Below are 10047 nucleotides of genomic sequence, written 5' to 3'. Positions count from 1 at the left end.
GTCAAAAAATACCATTTGGAAATAAATACCATCTGCTCCTCTGGTATGACCATAAAGAAATCCCCAAATCCCAGAGGATAACATGTTTTTACGGTTCCTCAAAACACGGATGGAGTTAAAAAGAGTTTAATTTCAATATTTAAAGATGCCGCAACGAGTTTCTAAATCGGGAAAGATTGAAGTTAATGAAAAAAAAAAAACGTATAGCTCGCGCCTGGCATAGTCTGTCTTCCCTTCGGAAAATAACATTGCCCTATCTCAACTTATCAAAGCGAATCCACGGTGTTTCTCAATAGATTTTATAAATGAATGGAAAGATAAACGACTGGGAACTAAGTAAATAAACATTTAAAGACGAAGGTAATGGCTACTAAAATTAGAAAGTATACAAAATAACGTCGGGTAAGATAAACGTTGAGGTTTTCCAACAAAACGTTTAGAACTCGTCTACTGCATCTAAAGCAAAAATGGTGGTTTTAAGAATAAATGGTAACGAAGAAAGTTAGAAAAGAACATTTTTCAAAAGAAAATTTCACTGTTTATTTTAAAGTTTACTGCCAATAGCAAGCAGTCTTGTTAAAAATGAAATCACTACTAAAAACACTATTCGTCAAACGCTGATACATGCTTAAACTAAAGATAAGCGAAAATCTGTAACGGTCTCTAACACAAAGAAACAGTGTACTCTCTTTGATACAGCATGTCAAGTTATCGGATAGTTATCGTTGTAATGATATATATATATATAATACCGCGTGGAGCAGACCATGTAGTTTATGTCGTCTAATTAAGCTACACGGAGGCTATCTACCTAAATAAACTAGAGGGAAAATAGCTCGTCAAGAGCACCTACTATTGTTGAGATAATCTAATTGAATAATGGGATTTGACCGTCACTCCTATAATGCATCCACGTCCTCAAAGCGCGCCCCCCCCCCCGAAAGAGGGCCGAAGGCCGCCTGACGGGATCACCTATTTTAACCACTCGCACAAATATACAGTAGTGTGTTATCTGTCAGTCAGTCAGTAGACACTAAAATGACGTCGCATAAGGGACGCTTAACGTTACAATTTGTACTGTCGTGGCGCCAGTTAAACGTGCGCATGCCATGAATCACGAGAAATATTATATTATGCGCTCTGTAAACTACAACACAGCATGGCATATGAACTTCAAAAGCAAGAAATAAAAACATTCGTTACTCTTAATTTTGGTTTTATTTACTCTTGAAACAGAACACTTTCGGGACCCCGCGCAAGTCCATCTATTTGTTCGGTAAGAGAACGTGATATTTTAACGGATACACAGCCTGCCATGCTAGCCACTGGCCATGACTGACCCATCGCATAGCTAAATTGAGAGAGAGAGAAAAGGTAAATGACGAGAATGTTCACAGCGAATTCACTGATAAACTCTAAACCACCTTCACCACAAGCGTTACTGGTCTGATCATTCTGGCTTTTTCGCTCTTTTTTTTTTTGTGACTGATGACCACAATCTGACTGTAAAAGTAGACTCCTGTTTCCACAAGATAAAGTGGCTCCCGAATACTGTGATAACGCAATTATGTATAAAGGCTGGTTTCCCAACACGTTCTGTCATGGCGCACTATTGTGCAATGGTTACCTTCCACTAACACAGATTTATTAACCTTGTACAAGGGAAGTGATCGCTCTATTGCTATACACTGCCCCCCACCCTCCGAAATCCGAGACCCGCGAACAAGACGAAAAAGACAAAAGAAACATGAAAATGAATTAAAACTTTTACGTACATTATAATTACCATAATATATATATAGCTGTAACTATATAAATCAAGAAGCGCTTATGTATATGCTAGTCAGTTTAAAACTTGCACTGAATGCATCAGTATGTATATTAAGATACCTATACAAATATATATTTTTGTCGAAATATATACGTTTTGTCGAGTCTGTCCTATAGGTCCGTGGTTCAAAACCTGTGGGGCGCCCCTCTAAGGGGGGTTCGGAGAGTCTATAGGAAGCGAGTAGTTATCACTATGTGCATATATAAAGTAAAATAAAGAACTTTTAAAAACTACCGTACAAATATTACTACTACTACTACAACTGAGTAATATTAGCATAATTAGCATAGTTTTTTTGTAATTAAACACAAAGCTACACAATGGGCTATCTGTGCTGTGCCCACCACGGATATCGAAACATATTTTTTTAGCGTTGTAAGTCAGCAGACTTATCGCTGTGTCACTTCAGAGCATTAACATAGGAATATGGCATGTTCAGTATACACACAAATAGCTTATACGGGGTGCAGGGGCACAACAAAATGCATGTTTAGAGGGGGTCCGCCATAAATAAAAGTTTGGACACCACTACTATAGGCTATTTAAAAAAGGTGTCATGTGAATCAACCACGGTGAGACCTTATGCGTACCAAGAAATATTAAAATGAATTTTATATATATATTCTATCAACTGTGTGTCTTTCCCTCCAAAATGATAGAGAATATAACCAAAGAACACAACTAATGAAAAACTTTTCTACCGTGTGCAGTTAGGGCGATTGATAGGTTAGATATGATGACATGGTTAGAAAACATCATATACAAACCTCATGTTTGCCCCTGAAGAAGAAAGGTCCACCTTTCGAAAACGCTCGGGTTATAGAGTTTTTATCATTTTGTACAGGCCCGACAAGGCCGGGTGGTTAGGGAGCTCGATTCGCAATCTGCGGTTCGCGGGTTCGTATCCCCGTTCCACCAAATATGCTCGCACTTTCAGCCGTGAGGGCGTAATAATGTTACGGTCAATCCCATTATTCGTTGGTAAAAAGAGTAGTCCAAGAGTTAGCGGTGGGTGGTGACGACTAGCTGCCTTCTCTCTAGTCTTTCACTACTAAATTAGGTATGGCTAAAGCAGATAGCCATCGTGTAGCTTTGCGCGAAATTCAAAGCAAACAAACTACCGTGTGTGTGTGTGCGCACACTTTCCCATAAACTTGTTCCAGTGCCTTTCAGGGCGAAAACAAAGTAAATTAAGGCACACATTTATAAAAGAAATCGGGCTTTTGCTTTTTACTTGCAGTTTACAAACCTGTCATGTCTGAGTCATTACGAAAAAATTTTTCCTTAACCTCTGAAATCGCGATAGGTAAATCAATCAATAATAACCGTATGTTAGACGTGGCTCTTCCGACGCCTGTCCTAACGGCTGTAAACAATTAACTTGATCAGTAGTTGACTTTGCTTGCCATCCATTAGCCACTAATTAGTAATCAGTTTAATATCCTATAATTCGACTTGGATTGGTATAGTTTGTTTGAAGGTTTGCGCAAAGCCACATGAGGGCTATCTGCGCTAGCCGTCACTAATTTAGCAGTGAAATACTAGAGGGATTTGTTTGTTTTTAATAATGCATAAAGCTACACAAGGGCTATCTGTGCTCTGCCCACCACTCACCACAAACTCTTGGGATGCTCTTTTACCAACAAATAGTGGGATTGACTGTCACATTATAACGCTCCCACAGCTGAAAGGGCGAGCACCTTTGGTGGGACGGGTTTCGAACCTGCGACCCGCAGATTGCGAGTCGAGCGCTCTAACCAACCAGGTTTGAAATATCGTTTTTTTTTTCTTCTGTATTTTGTTTGGTTGTTAGCGCTTTCGCAGCTTTAACACTGCTTTTTATCCAACCTAATTAAAAAATAATTCACATTACATAAAAACAATCTTTAACAAAGTCGAAATATAACATATACAAGTAACAGTAATCGAAAAACTCGATAGTAAGTAATGATTATGATTATATACATTATATAAAATTTCCACGCACAATAAAACACAACTTAAACACATAAGAAATCCAAATTTCCATAAACAATGAAACACAACTTAAAAACATAAGAAATCCAAATTTCCATAAACAATAAAACACAACTTAAAAACTTAAGGAATCCAAATTTCCATAAACAATAAAACAACTTAAAAACATAAGAAATCCAAAGTAATTTAAATTGATTCAAAGCACTTCATTTTTTTTACAACACAATACAAACACGAAAGGTCCTTGTAATGTGCCATGGATACTTGAGACACACTTTTAAAAATATCTTGGGCTTTGACTTGGTTATAAATACAGATGGATTTATTATGTTTAAACCAAATGATATATTTTTTGCAGTTCTAAAAAACAACGTATTTATATGTTAAAGTGTACAACGTGTAGTGAATGTTACGTTGTCCAAACAGAGAATTTAAGATTTAGAATGAATCAGCAAAAGTTTGTTAGAAACCCGAGTCAGAACCAACTAAGATACGTTTGTTAGAAACCAGAGTCAGAATCAACTAAGATACGTTTGTTAGAAACCCGAGTCAGAACCAACTAAGATACGTTTGTTAGAAACCCGAGTCAGAACCAACTAAGATAAGTTTGTTAGAAACCCGAGTCAGAACCAACTAAGACACTCGGAACATTTTTTTTTCAAAAGTTTGTTAGAAACCCGAGTCAGAACCAACTAAGACACTCAGAACATTTGTTTTCAACTGTATCATAAGTATCCATGGCTTAGTACAAGAACCCCTCTCCCTTTTTTTTGTTTCTAGTCTGGTTCTGCGATATTCAACAAAAATATTACTTTAAGTGATATTTTATTTTTTAAAAAATGGAAGTTCTTTGAATCTAATTTAAATAGCTTGTGAATTTCTTACGTTTTAATATTTACAAGTTTTATTACTTATAAATATTATATAACATACTATCATTATTATTAATTTTTTAGAATATTTCTACTTGGATGTACGTGTTATATATACTTCGACGTTGTTGAAGGTTATGATACTTTTATGTATCGTTTTTAATCGGGTAAGCTGAATAGCAGAGTTAAAGCTGCGAAAGCGGTTGCAACCATCGAAAATACAGAGTAAAAATAAAACAAACGGTATTTAGAACCTAATGGTGCTTTGAATATGTATGTATATATATGCGTAAATATATACAGACAGGGAGATACACAAAACGTTTGACTGTACTACTTTATAGATAAGTGTAGATGATCGAAAAACCTTTCGAGAAACCTTGAATTAATCAAGTTAGTAAGAAGTGATACAGCGAAAAAAAAATTGGTATTGATATTCGCGAAAAAGCTATACAAGTAATATTTATTTGTGTTAGCCATGCCTAATTTTAAATTGATATAGTAGGGGCGGAAAGGGCAGCTACAAGCCCTAGACCCTCAGATTCATAGTCTGGCACGATAATCACTAGGCCACGCCTAGCCTATTGTCATGACGCACAGAAGCGGATCTGTGATTTATCTATACCTGTATCTATATAAGGACATTATGTTACTGATTATATGAATGGATAGAAAAATGTCCCTTAAAAATTTATAATATTTTCTCAGTTATACCATAAAAATATGTTTTTTTTAATTCTATTCCTCAAAATCCATATTTTAATATCGCTCACATTCCAAAGTTAAAACGACAATTTTTCTATTTACGCGAAACCTTGGGTTACTATCATATTAATTAAACTTGGATGTTATACATAACCGGCTTTAGAACAAAATTAGGTATACTAATATTTAATTATAATCAGATCATTTTTTTTCGGGAACTTTCATCTTGCAGCGACACCTGTTGACTATTCTTTGCTCTTGTGAATACGATTGTAAACAAGCGAGCAAGATCATTGTAGCATGTCTTTTCATGTACTATTTGATAAGACAAAAAATACTGCGTTAACTTTGGGTAAGTCAAGTAAAGTGGGGACAAAAACAGCTTTTTTTCCAGCTTACAACCCTGATTTTGGAAAATCTAGAAATTATGTATATATAAACATACACAACACTTTAATAACGTACAAGTTCTGAATCCATGCTAAATTGGTTGTCCAATTCATGAATTAAAAATCACGTTAAGATTTATAAATATTTAACATACTTAATGTTCATTCCCTCTCTAATACTAGAAGTTGCTTTTGTGGTTTCAACTTTTAGCACAGGTGGCCAATAGTTTTGTTCTGGGCCAACACGAACGATACAAATCATGGAAGAGAACGAATTACTTTTATTATTTTCTTAGCGTAAATCAACAACATTTCGCAGAATAGCCATCTCCCACGAGGAACTACACGCCCATAAGCCATTGCGAGATACAAGTTAACGCATGCGCACTGCCAATAGTACAAGTGTAATATAGCGCGTGGTTAAAATTGATATTCAAGGCTGCATGCTTTCATTTCATAATGAATAAAAGTGCAATCAGCTCACGATGTAAACGTTGTTTTATTAAAGTGAACAGTGATACTATCTGTAGATGGCTTATTACACTATGATAATGAATACTAATAATAGTTGCGTATATATTACAACTGCATTAGTTTATATAACACTAAAATTGCATGCGCAGCGTGAAGAAGAAAGCATTAATATTTTTTTAACACTACAGATGTTTGACGAATTGCATATTAGATTCTTTAATATAACTTAGAAGTAATTTGTTGGTTTGGGATATAAAGAACATACGAACTTTGTAAATAAAGCAAAAACAATTTCAAATGGTTAACTGAAAATAAGTTAAGATCGTATCACGCAATTACTTATTGTAATGTTTGTATTAACTTTGTGATTAGATTAACGCCTGGCTGTGTGATAGTATTTTTATTAAAAGTAGATAACACGCCATGTCTTGATGCAACTATTTCAATTGAGATAACTTATGAATGTATCACAGATAAAACCGAGAACCACTAACAGCAAGACATTCTGTACATAAAGCCCTTGAAATTCCAAAACAACCTACCTAAAAATTACATTTCATGTCCACATAGAAATTGAAAACAAACTTGAAAGGCTGAGTTAAATTAAGGTTCAGTGTTATTATCAATAACCTTTAATCAAAGCAAGTTATATAATTCACCTATAATATAACCTGTACAAGTAGGGTTCTTATAGTGTGTAATGTAACACAAAGTTAATGACTAGATTCATTAGCGGTAGTTGTGTGCATATTAAAATTGGGACTCATTAGAATGAGATTGATAACCTAGTTGTTAGTGTTACTTATCCCTAACACATATAACCAAAATGGTTCTTATAATTACATTTTTTTTACAAAGGTTAGAGATCGTGTGATTAAATTCTGGTTCATATCAACTTTTAACTGATTAATCATTTACCGTTCATCACACAGCCTTTCAGAGAACCTGCTATGGTTTACATGTAAACACATACCTGAATGTACACAGACTAGCACTACACAGATCTAACTCGACGACACATCTACTCTGCCTGCTTTCAACGGGAACTGATTCACTTTACAAGTTGGAGCAACAGTAGGTTTACTGTAGCCCGCAGGACTACTGACGTCACATAGACACAGCAAGATCGAAGTGGCTTTTTTTTCTACACTAAAGTAACCAAATCACGATCAATATATAATAAAATGTGGGTGAACGCTAATTTTCTCCTACGTTATGTTACCAGTTGGAATTGTACGTCTTCCTCCCTACTCCACAGCTGGACAGAAACAACAAGTTCACGGTAAGCGACGATCTACTGCCCCAGTGGGACAGACACAGTCGTATTCTCAACCAATCAGGGACAGCGTTTCACTCTCTCGACTCTGCAACCAGTTTTAGTGCGTGCTCAAATTCCACAGGCGGTTGATGTGAGGAAGAAAAAAAAGATATTCAAGTCATGAGATTGAGAAATCGGGATGGGGCATCGTATTTGGAACAGCCTGGATGACTCACTATACATGTGGATACATTTCAAGAAAAACTTAAGATTCACTGTTCAGAATATAAGCTTGGATAAAGCACCTGTACACCCACAGTAAGTAGACTAACTATGAATCCTCTTTCTATACATTTTTATTAACGTATTCGTATGAATCTCGTGTTTTTTAAAGCAGTAAAAACGAGTTGCTCAATTAACCTCACGGAGTGTTAATCTCGTAAATCTACTGCTGTGTCAAATTATGTGTAAAATGTATAGTGTAAATGAGTTAAACACAAATTCATAAAGTTTTTAGTTGTTGTTTTTTAACGGTGAATGCTAGTAATAATGGTGTTAACTTCACCCGATTTATTTTCATTATTACTAATCTTTGCTTTAGTTGTTCTGGAGGATTACAATCAAGTTCAAACTTATAAACAGACAACGAAAAAAAGTCAAGAATCGTCACACTACGTGTACATCTAATATGCTGTGCCCAACAGCGTTTTTTTTTTCAGTTAGTTTCATTTATCTTGCCCCCAGTCACACAGCGGTTATGTCTGCGGACTTACAACGCTAGAAACCGGGTTTCGATACCCGTGGTGGGCAGAGCACAGATAGCCCTTGTGTAGCTTTGTGCATAATTAAAAACAATCATTTATCTTATTGATTATGATGTTTAAGGTTCTTTTGAATACTATTCTTATTTTATTAATATTACTTATGCACTAATGGGAATTACTTTTTTACAGTTTACAGTAAACTTAACCCTTTAAGAGGTCGCATACCTCGTGAAACATTTTTAGGATTATTGCCGAAAGCGTCGTTAATAGCCAGAACACTACCGATGATTCAAAGCATTCTGTTCATTATAGGTTTACATTTTCTTGTGTATTGATTTATGAGAGTATGCACTTCTTGTAAGTTTGTTTTATAGAATTAGTTACATAAATTTAGAGGTTACTATTTAGTTTTAATCTACATAGCTTATGTTTGATCAGAAATTATCAAAAATAACTACTTTGGATGAATACCTTTAGGCTTATTATATTTAACAAAAACAAGAAACACACGAAAACATCATAAGTTGAAATTACAGATTATAAGTATTTCACATCGATGTCATTCGTGACAGTGGCATTGTGTGCAAAAATGTAGCACATCGTATACACACACACACACACACAAAAAATGCATTCGTTACGTTATATAAAAACGAAACGCCCAAAAGACAATATTACACAGCAGAGAATCGCGCATCTTGTAATTTTCACCAATCGTTTTTCTTTTAGGTTTTTACTTTTCTTTTTCTGTCTCTTGTTTTATAAATAGAAGCAGTATGTCTTGCCCCAGCACGTTATCATACGAACGCCTAATTAATGTTAAATTTGAAAATGGTTTATTCTCCTAATTATACAAACAAACCACACGGTTTCCATTCGCGTTTGTTTGTTTTGAATTTCATGCAAAGTTACACGAGGGCTATCTGCGCCGGCCGTCCCTAATTTAGCAGTGTAAGACTTATTGAAAAAAACAACAACATGCCTTTAAAATAGTCAGTAATTTTACAATATTTATTAAAGTTAAGATGTTTTCTTTAAAAAAAAAAGTGGCTTAAGGTATGAAAATACTTTTAAAATGTTGAAAGTTACTGAGTTTCAATGTCTGTGCCAATCAATGCCTTTCTAAAGTTCGTTTTACCTAATCTTCAAAGTTAAAACACAATCTATTACGCAAGTATTGTTTGTTTGTTTTTGTTTTTTTAAGTTTCGCGCAAAGCTACACGAGGGCTATCTGTGCCAGCCGTCCCTAATTTAGCAGTGTAAGACTAGAGGGAAGGCAGCTAGTCATTACCACCCACCGCCAACTCTTGGGCTACTCTTTTACCAACGAATTGTGGGATTGACCGTCACATTATAACGCCCCCATGGCTGAAAGGGCGAGCATGTTTGGTGTGACAGGGATTCGAACCCGCGACCCTCAGATTGCAAGTCGAGTGCCTTAACCACCTGGCCATGCCGGGCCTCGCAAGTATTAACAATCAGGCTTTGCAATCGCACTTACACTATATTGAATGAAAACTATTTTGTATCTGAATAAATTTCAGAAAATCAAACAACTGCTCTTTCTTATTTACTTTTTTTCACAAATGTATAAATCGTATTGTTAATAAGAATCATGAATTTAATTTATATTTAGCCAAGGTATTTTACAAGTCTTTCTTCTAGTTTGAATAACGCTTAAAATAAATAAACAGTGCAACTATTTTAATTATATATTATTTCTGATTTTGTTTGTTCGCAGATATTCCAGCAAATCTACACAGGAACTTTTGCGCTA

The 10047-nt window shown here is 35.2% G+C and overlaps 1 protein-coding gene across 2 annotated transcripts in view; it reads right to left on the bottom strand.

Annotated features, from left to right (window-relative positions):
- Window positions 1-10047, bottom strand: part of LOC106478874 (plexin-A2-like) — a 231546-nt gene that overhangs the window by 167781 nt on the left and 53718 nt on the right. The window contains exon 1 of one of the 2 annotated variants that reach the window (XM_013939446.2): window positions 7222-7523. The exons of the other annotated variant lie outside the window; for it this stretch is intronic. The gene's annotated coding sequence lies outside the window, so the exon portion shown is untranslated. Of the gene's footprint in view, window positions 1-7221; window positions 7524-10047 lie in introns of those variants that run through there. 2 annotated transcript variants of the gene reach the window in all.

Source organism: Limulus polyphemus, unplaced genomic scaffold (genome assembly GCF_000517525.1).
Source record: "Limulus polyphemus unplaced genomic scaffold, Limulus_polyphemus-2.1.2 Scaffold257, whole genome shotgun sequence".
NCBI lineage: Eukaryota > Metazoa > Arthropoda > Merostomata > Xiphosura > Limulidae > Limulus > Limulus polyphemus.
Note: the sequence above shows the minus strand (reverse complement) of the source record. Positions and strands in the feature narration are given on the sequence as shown.